Here is a 20947-nt window from a genome sequence, read left to right as displayed (position 1 = left end):
ACCAGAAAGGATCCTGGTGCTGGAAGACCACTGGAGCCTCCCAGTCCTACCCCAAAACCAATGAGGCACAAGAATTTTTCTGGTCTTCCCCGGGGCCAAATTGCAGTGACTAACATCATAGGCAGCACTTTGTGAGAAACCTAGACCAGCAGAACACACCGCAAAACCTGTTTCCATTCTCATCTACCCACGGGGGCGCTGTCATTCTGAAATAAATTGCCAAGCCATTCGTGGGCAAGGACCGCTGCACAATTTCCAGAAGTCCTTGTATCAATGTGCTATCACTCAGCTGGATTCTAATTGCATCCACTGTGCATGGGCCCACCAACCTTTCACACCCAACAATATCACTACAGATGTTAGAAATGTAACCTCTTTTGGTTCTCATCCAATGAATCACTTCATTAAGGCCCTCACCCCACTTGCGACTGGTGGTTCACTAAAAAGAAACTGGCAGGGCTAGCTGGGCTACCCGAGTTCGCCATTCTAGGTGGGGCGTTTTTCCCCATCCGGATAGAGGCTGGCTGGGCACGTATTTTTCTGCTCCTAACGTACTTGTTGGAATATTCCATAAAGGACAGGTCTTCACTTGCACCTGCGTATCAGTGTAACCTTTCACAATTGGTTTGAACAGTGCAAGCTGCCCTGCTCTGGGCCAGAGAACCTACACATCTGTTTTTAAACCCTGATTTTCCTTTCACAATAGTGCTAACAATTATAGAGAACACTTCAGCCCTCACAGATGCGAATCCCAGCCTCCCTCAGTGGACCTTTGGTAAGATCTACTATCGCAGAGATAGGGGAAGAAACAGTGGGCATAGGTACCAATTGGTACGTATTGAATACGAAGGAAGATATGGGATCACAATGGGTAATCGGAGCTTCAAATCTATTGCTAACAACCACCTCTGGTGGATTGTTTATACTATTCATCTCCTCGTGTGCCGCCCGTCACCCCCCTCTGCCGGTCCGCTTCACTGGACTCTTCCCCCCTCCCTCTCTCCCTGTACCCAGACCACTGACCCTACAGGAGGCGGATTAACCTCCATGGGTATGTGCTAAGATTGACTGGGGTGGTTTTGAACTTGGTACCCTGGCAATATTTTCCACACATCCACAAGAACGGATAAATGAGAACTTGTGCTGTTAGTAGCAAGCTTACACATATCATTGACGCTCAGTTTCGACTTAGTGACAACCCTTCCCCCACTAGGCAAAGGGGCCACCTCCTTACTGGACAAATGATTTCCTCGCCTTTCGGGATACTGCAATTGGAAGGCACACTCGGGCCCCTGGAGTACCCACTAGGAAGTCCTTTCATCCCCTTACCAGCTCCCTTAACCCCATTTTTACTGCCATGTCCTTTAGCCCCTCTGCCACCCCCTTACTGGTAGGATCAATATCAATCGGCAAGTGATTTAATCAATCAACGCATTAGCCTCATCAATATCGTTAACAAACTTGAGTGCACTTGCTGAACCGCATAAAGGGGGGCTGGCTGCCTTTCATTTTGGACATAATGCAGGGAGTTGGGCATGCACCAATCACACCACAGGGGAAGAATTGCAGGTCTCCTTCGCAATACAAAACTATTTTTGTCTATGAAGAACAACGCACAATGAAATAAAGAGTTGGCGGTTTCAAATCGGGCTCTGTCAAAGTAGGTATGGTACAGTACCACTCATTAGGTGCAAATACCCATGGATAGATAGGCGGACCGCAATGTAAAACTTGCCCAGCTGTGAGATGACTCTACCCCAACCAAATGACTAACCTGCCAAATCACCTTCATGTAGTGTGAGGGAGGCTGGGAGAAGCTGACGACCCGGTCCTCTACTCCACTCTATCCTCCATAATGCTGGAATCAATGAGACACCGGATATGAAGCACAGCGCTTGTGGGTCTCACTGAGCAGAAGGAGAGGAGTGCCAGAATGTGAAATGCTGCCTCCCGGCATCACGGGTCCCCCTTAGGCTGAAACAGCCAGGGAAGCACGCCACACGACACTCACTGGCAGGAGAAAGATCGCAAGGCACAGGGCGCTAAACATCCCCTCCGCGTCGACACACCCACACCAGGAACGGCAAAGAGCGGTGCGCAAATGAACAGTGGGCTGGCAGGAACTCCAGGTAACACCAGCAAGAATAACAATCCTTTAGAGTAAGCATACGGCTCGGGCTGAGTTTCTTGTCCGCTGCACAAAAACCTGCAACAGCAATATCCTGTTCAGGAGCAACCTTAGTGCCGTAGGCCCAAACCAGTAGAAGATAGTGGTCCAGCCAAACCCACAAAATCCTGCAGGACTGCCCTTTACCGCCCTTCACTGCGGCTTCGCCGCAGGTCAATGTTTTAAGGGCATGTGTTCCAGCAATTAAGCAGCCCGCCCTTCCCCCAGACAGCCAGTGCCCACTGCAGGACTGCCCTTTACCACCCTGCCAAATATCAAATACTCATCCGGTTCACAGTGCCTTAGTTGGAGATTCTGGGAGACCCTATCGGAATAGCTGCGTCTTCAGTTTCTTCTTGATTCCAGTTTTCTCCTCTCTCAGATCGGATGTAATAAAATTCAAAGCTTTAGGGGCTGCCGCAAAGAAGGCACACTTATTGACCTTTGTGAGAGCACATTTAGGTTCCTTTAACTGATTCGTTTTGTTGGATCTAAGTCTTATGTTGGATTTGTTCGATATTGCCTCAGACAAGTACACTGGCAGCTAGACATTTGTATGATTACAAGCAGACGAAAGTCCCTCCTAGCCTCGATTGGTAGCCAGTTAACTGATGCGTCATCAATTTTGCGATCCTCGTGGACTTCAAAATCATCTAAGAGGGCTGCCTGTGAGGACACCTGGATACTTAGAGCAGTTTTAAGTAAATTGTATAGCGCAGCTTCCTTGGAGAGACGGACACCGGTTTTAAGGGGAAAGTGTTGAATTCCATCTGTAACCTTGTCCTCTTTGCTTTTAGTAGTCTTGCTACTCTGATCCCGACACATGATTTTGGAGGTTGTCGTTGCCATGTAACTATTGTTTAAGCTGGCCATAGTTCCCCAGGGGATCACCTTCTAGCTACTCTGTGGTATTCGGCCCTTGTGGCTTTTTCACTGCTGGCACCAACCGCCAATCAGAAAACGTAGTCCCACAATGAAAACAAGACATGTTACATTACATGTACAAGTGGGTGCGATGTGAGGGTTTTGTGTATGTGCTTGTATAGGTGTTGGGTTGCTGTGGGTGCAAACTATTTTTTTCCCTTCTTTTTGAGGGGGCGGCTATGTGATCCACAATATCAGTTCCAAGGGTTTCTGTTTTGTGACACCTACTCCGGTTAGTAGGTGGATTTACATAGGAGCCGAGATGTCTAACCATTGCAGTGGCACGTAATGTGAAACATTGTTTGGTTTTATGTATTGGTAGCACATTCTTATGTATTAAAGTTTGTACACAATGCCTTTATTTGCTAGTGGTCAGAGGATTGTATGTCTGCTGTTCTCTTGTTTTAGGGTGTGCTTTCATTTCTGCAGGGGCTGTGATGCATTTTCCCAGAAATTCCATTGCTTTAATTCCTCTGACGTTAAAGTAAACGCATTTCATATTGGATGTGGTGATTGTGGATTTTTGAATCGGTTTGCTGGTATAAGCTTCAATTTGTTTGCCCCTTAGACAAGTTTGCAAACAGAACATGAATGCACAGTAAGGTCAGATTGTTGGGTTATGTTGGGTTTCATTTGGCCCACCTCCTGGAAAGTTGATATTTTTTTGTACTTTGTATTTCTTAAATGTTTTCCTTGGTTCACTTATTCTGCCCAAGGGGTGTTTTCTGAAATTTTGCACTAAATGGTTCATAGTTCCACCTTTATGTTAAAGTTCAGGGATGTTATTCGGGGGTAGCCAGTGGCAGCTGCTGCTACCCCTGCCCCCCTCTGCTACCCCTAGAGCTGTCCTTGCTACCCCTGGGCCACTGGACAAAGTAGCACTGCCAAGAGCAGACATCTGTGCTGCGCCTGAAAAAGGCAGTTGTAAATGCAGCTAAATGTGCCACAGCTTTTTCTCACCTGGAATCTCGATCTCGTTAGCTGGAGAAATAGCAGGGATGCAGGAAATACAGCTCTATTGATCACTGCGACTGTCATAATTACGATGGCCGAGAATGCAGACTTTTTTTGTTTATTTTTTTTTAAACCCCCTTTACACCACATATATATGCAGGGGGAGACCCCCGCAAACCCCCCAAATTAATATATCCTATACCCCCCCACATATATATGTGGTTTAAGCGGGGGGGGTCTCAGCATTTTCGGCCGTCGTAATTGTGAGGGCGACATTTTGGGCCATTACCGGAACAACCACAAAGCCGCCATCACTTAACAGGTTGACATTCCATTAATGAATTCCTGAATGGTTGGATTCAGAGGTGGGTTTGTCGGTGCATCTCATACCCAGTACTGTAGCAACAGGAAGAGTATGGGGGCCAGGTCTTGCTAGCTGGGACTGTGTAAGAGCAGCCTGCAGTACTTGGTGACAGCCCAGCATGAACACAAATCTCATCAGTATTTCTCGTTCTCTGCTTTGCACATCCAGTGAGCCACTGGGCCTGTGATGAGGGGTGTGCTGCAGTGACTTCTGCCACCAATCCTGCCTGAGCACTGTGACCTGACCCAGATCTGCCAGACCTGCATCACAGGCACACTGTAGATAGACTCAAGGTGAGATAATTAATTTACATGAAGTTGCCCTCTACCTTTGAAATAAACTATCAGTTGCTTCCTCAAGCAAAAAATATATATTTGGGAGGATAACTCTAGGGCAACGTGTAACATGGGTTCAGTTCCTGTTCCGGGGCTTGGAAGCTGGAGGAGGCGGGCATTAAGTAAGTTATAAAGGACCAAAGAAAATAATAAAAGCAGCCTTTTCTAAGGCTGGATCTCACTGAGCTGCTGCTGCTGTTTACATTTTAAAATAAATAAAACTACAATTACTGTGACCTGCAACACATCCTGCCCCTCCTTCTCCCATCTAACAAAAAAAAAACTGTGGGTTACTAACCAAATAGACAAAATAGAAAGATGATGGCTGGAAAGTTTCAAATCATTCATGACCAGTGGCACAGCTCTGGGCAATCCTCCAGACCATCGTTTTTCTAGTTGGACTTGTGTGGGCCAGTTGCTGGTTCCAGTCTGAGTCCAGACACTTGACAGGCACTGGATGCCTACACTTTGGGGTCTAGGCCTCTCTGAGATGCTCTGTTTACAGTTTAGCCTGAGTGATGTACAATAGTCCAGGGTGTTGATGTATGCTTACATTCACAGTAATTTGGTCCTATACACACTACCAAAATAGATCACTATATTACGCTAAATGTGGTGATCTATTCTTGTATGAAATGTATATCGTATTACAATGATATTGTAATCCTATTTTTCTTGGTGTACTGAGGAACAATGCTATGTAATGCAGCTTTCTGTTTGGTCAACGAGTGAAAGGTTGTGTACCATCACTTCCTGTGATGTCATCGGGGGTGAAGGGTCATGTGATGCCGCTTCTGCTACCCCTGGGCTTTTGGTGAAATGGCGTCCCTGAAACTGTTTATTTATCTTCCAAGAATCATTTTACGCTTGAAAACGTTGGCAAGAGTTTAGATTTGGCCAGATGAGCTGAAAGCCAAATTTGATGCATTTGTCATGAACCAAGAACTTTTAAATGGGAAAGCCTTTTACATTTTCAATACAACATTAACTGTACTGCCTCAGTTAGGATTATGATTTATAGAATGGTAAAGCCTTTAAATCTTTGCAAACATTACGGTACAAATGAAGTATTTACAAATTAAGCCTGGACTTGGACTACACCACAACATCCCAAGAATCACTTTAACTGGAGCATGGATTTGTTATCTAGTATTTAAAGCAAGTGTTGTGAACTAAAGGGGTGAGGTTTAATTTGTTGTGTGGACTTTCTTCTATTAAGCAAATACAATCACTAAAAATTAACATTGGTGTTCCCCAAATTAATATACTTCTTACTCTTGTGTCCCGTCACCTTTCCTCCATACTGCATGGGCGTCTCTTGCTAGGGACGGGAGACAAGCCCTCAGGTAAGGTGCATATCAGGCCTTTTTACTCACAGAAATCTAGTCCATAAGGCCCTTTAAATTCTTCCTTGCATACCATTTACACAGGCTATTTATGGCAGCACCCCCATAAAGCATGGAGCTCACTGGTGACCGCCTGGCTAGCAGCAGTAGCAGCTTGCAAATCCACTATTTACCTTAGTAATCAACACAGATCCTTGAAAGAAGCAACTGGGATGAGTCCTGTTCTGTTTAATTATTTTTATTTTTTATAACGTGTTTATTTTTTAACCGGTTGCACAGTGGGAACAGCCAAGAAAAACAAAACGTACATCACATGACTTACTTTAACAACCGACTGGTGTATATCATAAAGTTACATGTACCCTCAAATGTTCCCCCCACCATCCCTGCTTCACCGGTCGGGTGTCCCCTCGGCAGTTCTAGGTAGAGTTCTGGGGTTCCGCCCCCATGGCCTCGCGCAGGGCCAAACGGTCACTCCGGGGGCTTATAGGTTTGTGCTGGGAAATGTTGGTCATACTCCATAAGGGGGTCCAAATGTCAGTAAACCGATGTAGGAGACCTGCTCTGGTCACGGTGACCTTTTCGGCCACCAGAATGTCCCATAGCTAGATCCACCACAGAGGGGCCCTCAGTGGATTTCCACGTCTGAGCCGTTGCAATTCTCGCTGCTAGTAGCATTTGTGTAAAAAGTTTGGCCATCTTCTCGCACCTAGGATACAACCCTGGTACCGGTACCTCCTGTAAAAGGACTTCCGGTTCATTGGGGAGCGTCACTGATTCCTCTTATGGTGGCGATACATTGGTTCCAGAAAGTATGGATTGTCGGTTTAATTTTTTTAACGCTCTCCTCTGTTAATGATTCTATCAAAATAATACTTTGAGTAATGTAAAAGGGAATTTGTGTTTACTGCCTGCATTTTGTAGGTTACAGCCTCTTGAATCATGAACATGCTTTTCACTTTGCTTTAGAACACAGATAGTATTGTGGAAAATGAAAATTGTCTCAATCAAGGAATGCATTGCTGCTTAATTGGCTTTAATAGAGGCAGCGCAGTCGCAGCAGGATGGGAATTTCATACTTTTTTTCTTTTCATCACAGAAACACACCAATTGCATAGCTAGGCATGTGGTCTGAACTTTAACTCCTTTTCTGACCACCCACTACAAGCAGGTATAATGCATACAGGTAGAAGCAGTGCTGAATGTTTTTAGTGGCACGGAATGTACCTGTACCTAAACGGGACTGCTATATGTTCAGGCAAAGTAGCCTAATTTATCAACAGTGCTGCTATACCATACACGTGTCATGGCACGGCACAATGCCAAATATTCACAGCAGGGCTGTTTTTCAATCCCTTATACTCGGTCATGCACTTTTCAAAACGTCTGCTTCTCCCATGTCCGATTACTAGGCCCACTGCTAAAAATCTAGCACATTTCAAAGCCTCATTATGAATCTCATAACTAATGTAGGATAGTCCAAACAGTCTTAGAGATTTTGACAAGCAATTTGTCAGGCACGCCTCACATGGAACTGCCAGTGCCCTAACCCTATGTGCCTTTCAGTGTCAACAGCCTGTTGGGAAAGGCAGCTCAGTGGGTCAATAACCCTGCTGCAGATATTGTGTGACTTGTTAGTTCAAATCCTGTTAATAGATGACTTAATGAGTCTGCATCAGAGATTTGCATTTAAAATGCAGGTAACACTCAATTGCAACACATTTGACTTAAGTTTCAAGTTATCAAAAGGACTACTAAATGTTCAGTGATACGGAACACACACATTTCATCCGGGATGCTCTACTTGTAGTGGCTCATAACATACAACTCATCAGGGCTGCTATACCTGTGATGGCTCAGAAGTAGAACACGCCCATCCCAGGAGGACCACTATACTTGTAACGGCTCAGAACAGACATCTCATTTGGGCTGCTATACTTGTAATGGCTCAGAAGAAGCATATCCCTTGAGGACTGCTATGTGTAACGGCTCAGAACACCCACCTCATCAGAGCTGCTATACTTGTAATGCCTCAGAATACACACCTCATCGAGGCTGCCATACCTGTAATGGCTCGGAACACACATCATATGTGCTCTTTTACTTGTAATGGCATACAGTGTTGGTAAAGCATCTGCATTCAAGCAAGTGCTGCATCTGGTCAGACAAACCTCTACCTCTATAATTCCCAGTCTAATGGCCAAAAGGAGGTTTGCACGTATCTAAAAAGGAGCAGCCAATGGGAAAGCTGCACTAGATTTTTAAATGGAGGCATTTTCATCTTTTTGGATATTTATTGGTACTATGTTAAAAGACAAACAGAAAAACAGGAGAGGGAGAGCAACTCTGATCCTAAGCAATACAGAAGAACAAAGGTGTGGAGAGGAGGGGGCGAAGGGACAGAACATGCTAGACAATCCAAAACAGGAATTCGAGCAACAGGAAGAGAGCAATGCGCTACATGATAGGGCAAGAAAGTGAGAAGAGAAACAGAGTTAATAGGACAAACTCACAATAAGAGAGGGATAGAAGCAGAGCAAATGAGACCTTTGGAGCCAGTAAAATAAAAAATAGATCAAGAGCTAGTGGGGAGAGATGGAAATGGAAAAGCAAGTCTAGAGAAGGGCAGGCCAATAACATAAGAGACAGTGCAAGAAAGATAATCCAAAGGAGTAGCAACCACAACTGAGAAAATGGAAGAGGGAGGAGGAGGAGGAGGAGTTATATCAACCAATACAGCGAGATATAGGAGGGGAAAAGCAACAATATAATGCAGAGTGGGAGAGGCAGAGTGACAGAAACAGACCGCAAAATGTGACATTGCAGCACTTAAGGGTGAGAGGCAGAGCTCAAAGTGAGAGGCAAGGGAAACAAAGTAGCAAAGGGAAGGAGAGATGGAGCAAAAACATGGATGGCTGTGAAGCAGGTAGTGTCAGACAGCAACAGTAGGCCCGAGAGGAAGAGAAGGGATGCTGGTAGAGGGAGGGACTTGAATTATGAATCGCCCAATGTAACTAGCTGGCATCTGTAGTAACTCTTAACCGAGTTTGTGGCCCCAAAGTATCATGCAGATGAAGCTGGGTAGTATGCATCTTCAAGGTTGTGTGGGGAAAATATTTTCCAAAGGTGCAATAAATTATTTAGCACCACTTTGAAATACAGCTGTTTTGTCACTTATATTTTCGAACAAAGTTTTAATTTTACACACAAATTGAATAGTTGTTGGACACTTTTTACTCTCTTGCGAAGGAGGAAAATAATTTTTACTCGAAATTGGATTTACTCTCCAATTCAAAAAATTGGGAGTAAAATACTCTCCCTCCAAAATCCTATCTGTAGCACTGCACGAGACGGAACCTTTTTCACCTGAAAAAAACCTCCTTCCCCTTTAAATGAAGAGGCACACGGGGAGTGGGCCTGGGAGCATGCACTCTCCTGGCTCCGCCCACCAGCGCCACTCCTCAGTCCACTTGCCGCATTGACAGGAATGGGCCGATTTCGCAAGCGGTCCTGGGTTTGGCTTTGGCCATGTAATGCCACATGCTCTTCTCCAGATACTTTTATCTTTTTGTCAATTGGGTACTTGGTCCTCAGGCGCCAAGCTCCTCCCTGGTGCATGTCGACTTTAGCGGGCTTCAGCAGGTGTCCAGCCTGCGAGAGGCTCTTTCCAACATCCGACCCCTCCACCCCCCATGCTCTTTGCCTCCACTGCCCTGGCCCCGACCACGGCTGGGAAGGTTCTACCGCATGCAACGCACTGAAGCTAGCTAGGTGGAGGAAGCTCTTCGAAAGGTCGCCTCCAGAGGGCTTAAAGGACTTCATCATACACATCGAGGCCCAAGTGAGGGACGTAGTTTTCCATCGCACCCCGTTAGGGCAACTCCTGCCCAAGAAAACGCCCGAACAGGAGGAACCTCTCTGGTTCTCGCACCAGAATATGTACTGAGGCCAGTCCAGCTAACAGCCTCAAGGCCGAGGGATCAGTAGATCCTTCCAGACACAGTGCTGAGGGACCGCAAGGTGCTTTTACCGGGTGTACACCAGAGGGGCAACGCCCTAGTACCGGCCTAATGTCCGAGGGGGCGCTTGCATGCAGCACTACCGGCGGCACTGCCGAGGGCAATACGCCTTCCAGGCCCCGGCCTGAGGTGCAGGGTAGGTCTCGTGCTCCACCGCCAAGAGACTTGGCGAAGGCCTTGCCCAGGGTGCCAAACACCACGACTTCAGCATTTGGCATGCAGCTCGACAAAATGGCTGCTGCCCCAGACAACATGACTGCCCGTCCGATGCCACTCCTAGGAACGGAACGAGTTTCATGGTAGAACTGGTGTCAACCAGGTATGTGGCCTACTGTTAATCCATCAACCGCGCAGGGAAGGTTCCCCCTGCAACCAAGACAGAGTGCGCTCTGGCCCCAGCAGTATCACCTGCCACCTCTTCAGCCTCCGAAGACAGGTTCTTCGAAAGGCTCCTGGCGCTGATGCAAACCCCTCGGATGGGGGCCATTCTGCAGGATGCAGACGGGGACTTGGTCACTCGACCGGCACCCATAGTCACTCTTCCTATGGCTCTGGCGCTACAGGCCTCAGCGCAGTCCCCGCTGCCCCTGCCGGCTCCTTCGATTTCCCGCTCCCCTACCTCGCACAGTCCAGGCAGTTCCACAGCAGCCTCCGGCTTAGGTCTCCACACTGCAGCCCACGGCGTCCAGCACCCCTCCACCGGTTCCGGACCACCAGACACTCTGGACACAGATTAGGAGGAGGACTCTGACACGTCGTCAGCCAAGGTCTTCCACAAACGGTTTGCAGATTTGGCAGAATATTTGGCCCTTCCTCAACCAGCGGTCGAGCAGCCCGAGGAGGGGTTTTTGGCAGAAGTCCTCATCCTACGACCTCCTACCAGAACGGGTATGCCAATGAAGAAGGGGGTTGTTGCCTTAGCCAAGAAAGGGGTGGCTCAAGCCACTCGGCCCAACCTGTCAATTGGCGCCTAGATGCCAAGTATAGGCAGATGGAGGAGGAATCCACTCTTGCTGTTAGCACACCCTCAACCGCACTCTTCGGTGATCGCTGCAGCGTCACTCTACTCGAAGCCGGTCCTTCTTGGCCACCTCATCCTCGGCCACCTCATCCTCGGCGCTGCTAGGCAAGGAGAAGATCTTGGAGGCGTACGGAAGGAAGCTGTACTCCAACGCCTTGCGGCACTCGTGTCAATCCAAAGCGGATACCATGCTGGTGGGGCTAGGAGAAGTCAAGCTGGTAGCGCAGGACATCATGGAGTCCACTGTGGCCCACATCGATCTCTGGCTGGACCATATGCATCGACACGGATATGAGAAGGGACTGCCTGGCTTCGGGCTTCTAAGTTTAACCCTCATGTCCAGGAAACTCATATTGGACCTTCCATCCGAGGGTAGTGACCCCTTTCACTCCACCACCGATGAGGAACTAGATAAAAAGTTGAACAGCTCGCAAACTGCGAAGTCTTTATCCTAACAAAGGCCACACCCAAGGCATACACCCAGTCGCATCAATGCTCCGACTAGGGGCGGGCTTTCGGCGGGTTCCGGGGCTTCCAAGAACGGAAGTTGAGGCAGGCTGACCGGTCTCCTAGTCAGCACTGGTGCAAACAACAAAGGGCGTGGGTGGGGGGTGTCAAGAAAGAGCTTGTTCCCATCCCCCTCCTCTGCAGCAGACTCCGAAGGAAAGTAAGCATGACGCAACCCTTCAGGTCCACGTGTCTTTAGTGGGGGGCTGGCTTGTCTTTCACATGTAATTCTGGTGCCAGAACTTTTTCAGACCCCTGGATCCTCTCGTTAGTTTCCTCAGGGTACAGCCTACCGGTCCCTCCCTCCCTCTCCTCCCCTCCACTCCCACAGACTTGGGACAGCAACTCTGTTGGCGGAAAGATGGTCGCTCGCTGAGAGCCAGGTAGTGGAAGACGTCCCAGCCTCCCAGCGGGGATTGGGCTTCTATTCCAGGATTTTCACCATACAAAAGAGAACCAAGCTGGTCTGAGAGTTGTGTTGGACAGCTCCACCCTCAACCTCTCCCTCCGCAAAAATTCAAGATGGTTACGCCAGCACTCATTGCAGAAACACTGGACAGGGCGGCTGGATGAGGTCCCTGGTTCTGAAGGATGCTTATCTACACGTCCCGATTTGGCAACCGCATCGCGCATTCCTGCACTTCAGGATTCTGGGCTGCCATTTCCAATAGAGGGTGCTACCCTTTGTCCACAACTCGGCCCCCAGGGTATTCACCAGACTAATGAATGCGGTGGCAGCCCTTCTCGTGGCCACCACGTCTACCCCTACCTGGATGACTGGCTCATCAGGGCAAGATCTCAGGAGGCGGTACACCACACTTCCTACACACTTAGTAAACCCTAGGTGGTGGAGTGTGTTCATATCAACCTCAAGAAGTCTCAGCTGCAACCTACGCAGAACCTGACCTTCCTGGGCCTCGTTCTGGGACACCAACTCAGAGAGAGTCTTTCCCTTGGTGAACGATATCTACCTTACGGCTGTCCAGCTACCGGGCGAGTCCAACCTGGAGGTGGACAGGCTCAGCAGACTGGGATCGGACAATTAAACGTGGCAATAGAACAACCAGGTACTGCTGGACATCTTCAGCTACTGGAGGTGCCAGCAGTTCGCGTCCTGGCACGGGCAGTGCCCCGGCTCCCAGGGCGATGCTTCCAGATACAGTGGGACGGTATGACAGCATATGCTTTCCTTCCCACACCCCTGGTCCACGGGTGATCTGCAAGATGAGGTAATCTTGTCACCTCATCGTCTTGCGAGACCGTGGGTCTCCGAACTCCTCAGCCTCAAGGACAGGCCCCCTCATTCACCTTCCGAGGGGGCCAGCTCCTCTTGTGTCGCAGCAAGGGGGCAGGGATGTCCATCCCGCTCTACAGAAGTTAGCCCTCGCAGTGTGGTTCCTGAACAGGTCACTCTCGTGCATCTGAGCCTCTCGCAGGCTAACTTGGAGCTCATTCAGGGGGACCGGAGCAAAGCTACCAGGAGCCAGTACAGGAGTGTATGTACTAGGTTCTGTCGTTTGGCAGACTCTAAAGAGATTGACCTCCTTACGTGTACACTGGATGATGTGCTCTCCTCCTCTGCGCATCTGTACACATGCCGCACCTATTTGGCAGCCGTAAGGGCCTGCAGAAATTCCAAGGAGACCACCTTCTCTCCAACCCGTTAGTCGGAGAACATTTGGCAGGCCCCTCCATGCTCTGCCTGCCCATCAAGAAACCACACCCTGTGTGGGACCTCAGTGTAGTGCTGGGCGCCTTGGCGCACATGCCCTTCGAGCCAATGCCGTCCGCGGACATCAGGCTGGTCACCATTAAGGCAGCTTTATTAGTGGGCCTCACATCTTTTTGCAGAATCAGCGAGATCCAGGCTCTGGACCCTATACCACTTTTCATGGAGATATGGTGGTCCTGCGGACTCACCCTGCATTCCTACCGAAGGTACCCTCCGCTTTTCATTTAAACGAGAAAATAGTCTTACCTATGTTTTTTGCTGAACCTAGGACGAGGCTCAGAGGGTCTTGCACGGATGTTGGACGCGCTCTGAAATTCTATCTGGACAGGACCAAAGGCTTCTGCAAGTCAGACGCACTGTTAGCTTTGGTGGGCGAGGGGGTGATCAAAGACCCAGCTATCGGGCCTCCAAGACCTCTGTTGCAAGGTGGATGGTGTCCACCATCAAGGAGGCCTACGAGGGGCAGCACAGGCCATTGTTGGCCAACATGCACACCCACACTGTCAGCCAAGTCCACGGCATTCCAACGGCAGATACCGTGGCCGTTCATCAGCCCGGCAGACACCTGGGCCACCCCGTCGGCTTTCTGTAAGCATTACTACGGCTTTCGGACAGGCAGTTCTAATGAATCTATTTTCTTAAGGGGGGTCGCCTCTCCACCCTGTGCTACATTCAGTTATAATCGCCCATGTAGTATGGAGGAAAGGGGACGGGACATAAGAATAATTAATAGTTAGTCACTGTATTGACTAACGTACTTAGTCCATAGTCCTCTTTCCCCCATATGTCCCAACATCCTCCCCCTTATTAATACTGGTGTCATTAGGCAATGATAAATATTGTTGATGCCTAAATGGGGTAGGAGTGGTACCGGTGGACGGAGCAGCGCATGCTCCCAGGGCTGGTCCCCGTGCGCATCTAAATTTCATGGGGAAGTAGTTTTTTTTCTGGTGGAAAAGGTTCTGTCTCCCGTCCCTAGCGAGGACCGCCCATGCAGTATGGAGGAAAGGGGACTATGGACTAAGAGTATGTTAGTCACTACGGTGAGTAACTATTAATTTTTACAGGTATTACCCTTGACTTTAAAAAAAAAAATCTTTTTCCACTGATTTCTTGTTTTGTTTATGGCTATCATGCTGAATTGTACTAGGCATGTGTTAAGTGTTTTATTTTGAGCATATCGTTAGTCATGGTGTGATATTGTTTTAAGCAGGAGTTGCATGATTATTGTGCTGCATTGCTTTATGTGAGTTGTTATTCTCAGTGTATTATTTGAAGCATGTTGTTGGTAGTCACAATATGGGCTTGTATGCTGTGCCTCCATGTGTTTAGGAGCATTGGTGGTTCATCCATATACCCCTTCCAGCTTTCCTTAGCAGGCAGGCAACTTGGTCCTCCCCAAGGGGAACTCTACATGTTTTATTCTAAATATATTGTTGGTCATGGTATGGACTTGCATACAGCGCCTTTTGTGGATGGTTATTGTCCCTATGTGTATAATGTATTTAATTCAGAGAGCATTGCCATTGTGCAGAATTGTATACTGTCTGGTTGGGGGGGGGGGGGAATCAACAAAATGCTCACAAATCGTTTAACATTTAAAACCAACAAATCCAGGGACTTATCTGTGCACTATACTATTTATTAGAACCTATGTCGACATATATTGCTAATGGTGTCCCTCTCTAAAAAGGACAAAAGTATGGAATAAATATTTATGCATTTCTTCCTTGAAGCCAATTTCCTTCCTGAATACACTGACATGCATTCTTATAGCTGTATTTGGTCATTTGTAGTGCCTAACATAGATGAGGCATGCATTTCCCTGGCAGTATGTGTACAGCATGGTTTTGGCGTTCTTGTGAGGATCAGCGCCATGTTGGGATAATCCGATCTATTTGGACAATCACCCATGAAAATAATCAACGACTGCATCTAGAAAGTTTAAAATGTTTGGGGAGTGACATGTTGGAAATACAGGCATTTCAATACCACATATGGATCTATTTCCACGATCTTTACTTATTAGAGAACTTGTATAATCTTCATTGAAAAAAAGATTAGCTTGCAATATCTATTTAACACAACATACATACTTTTAGAAGCGATGTCATTAATTTGTAATTCAATAATCATTGATGGTTTACGTGTGTATCTAATGGTCAAAATATATTTCGTCCCAAAGGAAAAAGCGAAGATAAATTCCCCAACTACCAATACACATCTACACATTTCTGATCTGATGTTCCTAAATCCTTCTAGCCTCGGAAAAAGAAATGCCACCATGTTAAACAAATTGTGCTACAATCACCAATTGTATTAATCATTTCTTAAAGGCCAAGTAGATCTTATTTATCAAAAAAGTGTGTATGTATTACAGTGCATGGTTGCTGCACTATAGTAAAAGTGTGTAGCTATTTCCTTAGGAAACCCGAAAATTGAATTGCTGATAACCTTTGACTTGCAGGACGGACTTTTGCATACACAAAGTTGACTTGATTTCCAGGTTGGGGCTAGTGTTATTCCATCCAGTAGGGGGTGCTCCCTTTTCCCAAAATGATAGCTGCATTTTTCCCATGGTGCTTAGCAGCAGAGATTTTTCAGAAATGAAAAGCCATTTGTATTCATTTTTATTTTGTGCTCAATGCAAGTGCTCATTGTGATATTACTGCAACAATGCAAAAACGAAAAGTAAAAAAAAAAATATTTGGAGAGGAAAAAGGGATGAAATCACATCAAGCTAGATGTGGGCAGGGGGAAAGACCACATCATGTGAAGTTAGGGGTGGTCTGGGGAGACAAATAGCTCTGTTTTCGAATTACTGTGGTTGTACCCCGATGATTACAGCAGTAATAATGGGCGGAAAAAAGTCAGACTAAAACCTGGGCGTTATCACGGTAATTACATGGTGATGTAGCGCGATAATTACCATGGTAATTATCGGGGGCTAAACCTAGGAACAAAAAACAAATGACATCTGTTGTGATCACATCTACTACTAGGCAAGGGGAAATGGGTAGTTGTAACAATAGCCTTGGCCAGTAGGTCCCAAAGAAACCTATTGGTGCATCGGCCAAAGCCTGAGGTCACTGGCAATGGTCAGTTTGAGTGGGCTTGAAAAGAAACCTAGTGTAAAAATATTCACTGAGCACTGCCAAAGACGGTGCTCACTGGCCAGGGCCAAAGGGAAGCGTAAAGGTGCAATATGTCGGCCATGAATAGTGTGCACTAAAGAAACCCATTGGTAGAAAATGTACAGTGGCCCCGGCCGAAGGCCAGGGCTAGTGGCCCTTGAATAAGCTATGGTATAACGAAACACTAGAAATTCATTGACATTTTGTGTAGTGAAGGGACAGTTAAGGTGATTAGATGCAATGCAACAAAACCCTGGAAATTCAGCAGATGTGGGAAGTGATAGTCATCTTAACTCTGCGTACCCCCTGTTGCAAAGCCCATGAGCACATACATAACCGATGAGATTCACAATGACAAACAAAATTAGAGGCTGGCAAGATGGCTCAGTAGATTGAGCCCTCACTGCTGCAATCTGTGTAGGATCTGCAAGTTTGAGTCCCGGCAAGGCCAACTCTGCCTTTCATCCTTCCGAGGTCGATTACCAACTCCGATTGGGTGATATTGTATGTATGTGTTTTATGTAAAGCGCTTCAGCCTAAGCGCTATATAAATAACACATTAGATCCTAAGGGGTCATCAACCGGGCAACTCAGAGTTAAGATGATCATCACTTCCCACCTCTACTGAATCTCTGCTGAATTTAAAAGGGTTTTGTTGCATTAAATCTGAACTAAAGTTTTTTTTCAATGTCTGTGTGTGTGCGCGTATATGTTTGTATACATATATACATGGTCCTTTTGGAAGACCATGTTCCACAGATCTAAATTGCTTTGTTGCTTTTTGGCTTGGCAGTGTTTCTGCATCTCCTCTCCCCAGTGAGAACTCTTTCAAACCTCAAATGTTTCATATTTTCTCCATCATGATGTTCTTACTAGCTTGCCACCAATGTATTGCTTGTGCTTACTCTAGTAATTGACCTCAAATGTTCATAAATGGAGGTTTTTAACTCTTTTTGGCATTGCCATTGCATAGCTTTTTCCATATCCTTCTGAGAACATAAAACACAAAGTACTTTTGCAATTAAATTGATCTTCATTTAATTCCCATCCAGGTTGGTTCCAACAGCTTTGACCATTGTAGCGCTCTATAACCTTTAGCTTGCTAGTTACATGGAATTACTGCTCCATTGATCCTTCACCATTGGCCATGCTGGCTAAAGCTGATGGGCTTTGTTGTCCAAAACATCTGGAGGTGTAAGGAAGGCATGGTATCAAACAGCAAGACAGACACAAGTGATCAAGGGTGTTTATTGAACTTCATTCGGGTTTGAAAAAGCTATATCCTAAACATAAAGATGGAAGCAAGATACGACCATCAGATAACGTGATTCCTAGATGTCCGCCGGGATTGGGGTAATGTGAACTGGGTGCTCCTCCTGACTGCCTCTAGGAAAAAAGGACAAAAGTAGCCCCCCTTGCTGGAGACAAATATCGCATAGCCTGCTTGGAGCCCCCAAGACCATGGACAACATTTAATTGAGCCTGTTGAAGGCGTATAGGCAGCGCTGAGTGTGTTCAGTATGTGAGACATTGGGTGTGGCTTGATCTCGAGCGACCGGCTCGTAGCAAAGCAGAGGATGAGAACATAGTGGCTTAGCAAGAACCTGGTTGGAAAACTCCAGATCCAGGCTATATTCAGCGACTCGCCAAGATCCGAGACTCGGACGGCCTGCTTCATTAAGAAATGAGCAAGTACAGAGGCTGTGCGGAGAGTGGACCCGGGAGCTTGGAATCCCGGTCATCTTAGTGAGTGCGTCCAGTTTCTGGGCAGGGTTAAGGGACACCCCAGGGTCTGGAGCACTGCATGTAAGAGTGCCCAGCGGTTCGGAGTGCAGCCAGGATATAGCAGACGTTAGTATGGAGTTGATTAGGTCGGCAGCCTGGCTGTCACGTCACGCAACAGTAAAGGACTGCATGGTCTGTGGTATTACATCTGTGGTGAAAAGGAGTTTGCTGCTTACTGAGAGGGGCGGTATTGCTGTCAACGTAGACCTGAGACCCAAGAGACGTGGCTCACCACGTAGAAGGCTAGGCACTGCCTACGAGTGGCACTGCGCTTTTATCCAGATTTTTATGATGAGCCACGCTTTCAATCATATAGCTGCCTGGAATAATTGTTTAGCAGCACTGTTCCGAAAGAGTAACTGCCTGAGCAACAACCACTCGATAGATTCCATGACTTGACTGCACATCGCAGGGAGGGTGAGGTCCTTAAACTGGCACAGGGTAGCAGTCCATTCGACCAAGAAAGTTTTATTTGCGCCTCTGATGTAATTCTCAGGAATGGACAAGCGAAGGCCGAGGAGCCAGCTGGTTATCTTCTGTTATTTACTGGCCTAAAGGAGATGGGTGTGATTTGGCTTAAAGAGGGTGGAAGTGTAAACCTGCGGATTGGAGAAGGTTTTCATAGTGAACAACAACGTGTGAGGCACGTCCTGTCCGAATGAAAGAGGAAGCTGGGATTATTTGTACAATTGATACTGGGCGGGGTAATATTAACCCCTCTTCTGGAGTAATAATGGAATCTTTTCAAGAGTACTATTCTGAGTCATATTCCTCGGACTGCCCAGACCCTCAAACAAATTATCTACAACAATGTTAAACAGATTAGACAAGGAAGACCTCGAGTGAGACATCACATTAGACGAAGTATGAGAGGCAAGAATATCTTTACCTCTTAAAGCACCACGACCAGATGGTTTCCTAGCTATTTTTTAAATATGATTTACATGGAAGATATGACCCCGGTATTGACCTCTTTGTTCAATTCTTTTAGGAGGGAGGGCTGTTTTACGCCCTCAATAGAAGAGGCGATGGTGGTGCTTTTTCCAAAGCCAGAAAAGGACATACTAAACGTGGGTTCTACAGGCTCATAGGTCTTATCAACATAGATGCCAAGCTGTATACCAAAATATTAGCTACTTGGCTACTAGATTGGAGAGGTTAGTTCTGCAATTAATACACCACGATCAATCCGGGTTTGTCTAAGGGTAGTAAAACATTTGACAATACTAGATGGGTGAGCCATTTATTGGAAATAATAAACAGAGCAAGACTATCAGCTGGGTTGATGCCGAAAAGGCGTTTGAGTGGAATGGTACTTTTTATTCTTGACGTTGGAGACAATGGGGTATGGTCCTGGGTTTTTACAAATGGTAAGAGCAAACTACAATTCTCCAATTCTAAAATTAGCCATTAATTGGGATCTCTCCCATGAGGTTAGGGTTTCCTGTTGGACTAAACAAGGGTGCCTGTTATTTCTGATACTGTACGCAGTACATCTTGAGCCACTGCCGTCCGAAATTAAAGATGAGGAGAATAGTAAAGGTTTTCAATTTGGGGGAGAAGATCATAAAGTAATGGCATTTGCAGATTATTTATTGTTGAGGGTAACTGATATGCCTGCTTCTTTACCAGCTTTAGCAACAGCATTATCACAATTCGGGGATGTTCACTGGTTTAACAAATTAACATACATCTGTAATGATATTTCAAGAAGGAAAATAACAAGAAATAGGGAAGATTACGAAGACCATCATATTGACAGAACAGGGCATGAGATATTTGGCTATACAATTAACTGATTCCATAGAATATATCATGGACCGGAAGAATCGACCTAATCAAAATGATGGCCCTCCCGAAGGTGTTGTACTTCTTCCAGGCATTGCCGATAAAGGTCCCCATGAAATGTTTTAAAATGCTCAGTAAGATAATGAGAGATTACATTTGGCAAGGAAAGAAATCTATGGTAGCAAGGAAGATTAACGGAGGCATGGGGGCACCAGACTTTAAACTTTATTACCAAGTGGCCCAATTGATTATTAGGGAATGGTTCAAAGGTGACATGGAGAAAATGTGGGTGCAAATGGTTTGAGCAGTGATGAGCAAACCCCTTCAGGAAGTTTTGTGGTGTCATAAGAGATCGTCCTATCAATATGTTTAAAAGTAAAATCACAGCATTGGTAGCACGGGTATGGAATGCGGTGGTGAAACTATCTTTTATCACTGTTTCCCCCTCACCTTTTACACTTTTTCGGAATCCCCAGTTTACTCCAGGATTAGAGGCAAATGCAATTAAGGTATGGGAGAAAGCAGGGTGTTTGAAGATGGGCGATATGGTAGATGTTAAAGAGATCAGAACATTTCAACTAAGTAAGTTGGTGTTTTCCTTGAACGAAAATGAAAGATTGAGGTATATCCAACTCAGACATTGGTTGATGGTTAATAGAATCTTCATGGTAAGGGAATTAATCCCCTTTGAAAAATATATCATTACAAATTCAGGGGATAAGCATGTGGTTGGGGCATTGTACAAATTATTTGTTGAGATCACAAGTCGCGTGGAATGGGGGTTCATGAAACTATGGGAGAAAGATACAGGTAATCCCATTACAGAGACACAAAGGTTGGCACTATGGAAGGGAATCCCTAAATTAATGCG

General features: G+C 46.4%; 1 protein-coding gene across 7 annotated transcripts in view; it reads left to right on the top strand.

The window, feature by feature from the left end:
- ZNF644 (zinc finger protein 644) overlaps positions 1–20947 on the top strand; it is a 1204777-nt gene that overhangs the window by 926717 nt on the left and 257113 nt on the right. The window lies entirely within an intron of this gene.

Source organism: Ambystoma mexicanum, chromosome 1q, assembly GCF_040938575.1.
Source record: "Ambystoma mexicanum isolate Mex_15411 chromosome 1q, UKY_AmexF1_1, whole genome shotgun sequence".
NCBI lineage: Eukaryota > Metazoa > Chordata > Amphibia > Caudata > Ambystomatidae > Ambystoma > Ambystoma mexicanum.
Note: the sequence above shows the minus strand (reverse complement) of the source record. Positions and strands in the feature narration are given on the sequence as shown.